Source organism: Otolemur garnettii, unplaced genomic scaffold (genome assembly GCF_000181295.1).
Source record: "Otolemur garnettii isolate 467f Iridium unplaced genomic scaffold, OtoGar3 scaffold00010, whole genome shotgun sequence".
NCBI classification, from domain to species: Eukaryota; Metazoa; Chordata; class Mammalia; order Primates; family Galagidae; genus Otolemur; species Otolemur garnettii.
The window spans coordinates 29,591,571-29,593,737 of NW_003852405.1; positions in this window are offsets into that span (position 1 = coordinate 29,591,571).

The following is a 2,167-nucleotide window of genomic DNA, read 5'->3' on the forward strand; positions in this document are numbered from 1 at the left end:
CGAGGGAAGGTGGGTACACTTGTAATTACACCTCAACGCTGGGTCATCAGGGAGCACAGGGCCGCTGCTAACTCAGCCAATTTCAGAATTGCCCAGAAGTGGAGTCAGGTGGAGGCTCTTTGGCCTCAGCCCCAGATTGCTATAAGCCTTTGGTTAACTTCCAGAGTTGCAGACAAGTGGATCCTGAACATTTTGCCAGTTTTGTTGTTGCGTTTATGGAGGGAGAGAAGAATGTAGGTTTTCTTACCTCTTCATTTTTGCTGATGTCATTGCCCTAATTTTTCTCTTCCTTAGGATTATATTTTCCAGATTCCTCATGTGACTCATCAGTTTTTTTTCTTTTAGGTATTGATTTCTTTTAAATTTTTATTTTTTTATTGTTTTGGGTTCATTGAGGGTACAATAAATTAGGTTACATTGTTCACATCTGTTAAGTTAAGCCCCTCTTATAATTGTGTCCCACCCCCATAAAATGGGGGCAGTTTAACAGTTTTTTATTAGAGCTAGACATTTGCAATTTTATAATAGATGCTGTATTTTGCTGCATTACTTTAAATACTGTTGGGTTTGAATCTTGACTAGGTTCCAGAGAAACCACCTGGAATTAGCTTGATTCTTTCAAGGCTTGCTTTTAAGCTTTGAGAAGGTGGGTCCAGTGTTTTATCAGGGGCTAATTTGACTCCACTACCAATGTGATGCCCTGCTGAGGACCCTAGACACAGCCCTCCATCTGACTGGTTTTTCCACTCTGGATAGTTGGAATACAAAATATTCCCAACCCTGTGGGAGCTCATGGGGTTTGTTTGTCTACGGCTGTCCTGTGCTGCGTCTCCAGATTTGGAAAATTACTTCTCATCATACACACACTCGTACTCACACAAAGATCGGAGGGACCCCTCTGCAGATCTCTGGAGCTGTGTCTTTGTGAAACTAACTCATCCGTCATATTTAACCCCACCCCCCCACCCCCACCCCCGCAAATTCTGGGATTTGGAGTCTCTGAATTCTGTGCCTCAACTCAGCAAAACTGCTGAGAGCTTTCACCTCTGCCCCCTACACTGAGGCCTGAAAAGTCACCCTACTCAGTAAACTGGGGAATTGTAGAACTGATCTCGTTCGTATTTTTTTACTTTCAGATGGCACTGTGCTGTACTGCCTGTTGTCTGTGGCTAAAAACCAATGTTTCATATATTTTGCCTGGTTTGCTGGTTGTTTAAGGAAGGATTGTTATTCCAGGCCCTGATACTCCAGCATGGCCAGAAATAGAGGCTTTGCACCTGAATTAACATAGATACATACATAGCTCTTCATCGCATTGGTCCTTTGGTCAACATCTTCTTCTGGTATCCTGTGCCTTCCTTCTGCTGGGATTTATTTTTATTTTGCTGAAGTATATTCTGGCAGACGTAGTTCTTCAGTGGAAGGCTTTCCAAGTCTTTGCGTGTCTCTAACTAACCCATCTTTCCTTCCTTTATTGGCTTGGCAAATACATTTATGTTCAAAATAGATACACCTTAAAGATATTCTGTATTGTCTTCTAGAATTTAGTGCTTTATGTAAGATTCCTAATAGCAATTTGCTGACAGTCTGTTTTTACCTCTTTAGAAGCACTTAGAATTTTTGGTTTTTCTTGGAATTCAGAAATGTATGTGTTCCATGAACCAAAACTCATTTGCTTTGGTGGGAGGAGGAGGCAGGAAGATATTTTTAAAATCTAGCATTATGGAAAAATCTGTGAAAAACAGTTTTCCCCCCTCACAGAGATGTATGAACTCCTAGTCACACACAGGCTCTCTCTCATGCCTCTGGCCTGCTGTGGTCTCCAGAATTCCTGCCTGTGTCCTTCTTATTACTTTGAACTTCCTCATTCAGTCTGAGAATTGGTCCTTGGCTACTTTTGTAGGTTACAGAGCCCTGTGACATAGGCCTATATTGCTTATTAACAATCATTTCTGCTTGACATAGAAACATAAACTGGAAGTTTTATTTTCCCTATGAAGAATTAGGCTGGGGGTGGTGGCTCATCCCTGGGGTCATAGTACTTTGGGAGGTAGAAGGATGGCTCAAAACCAGAGTAACCCTGTAGAAAAACCCTGTCTCTACAAAAAATTAAAAGAAAAAAATTAGCCAGGCATGGTGGCCTGTGCCTGTATCTCCAGCTACTTGG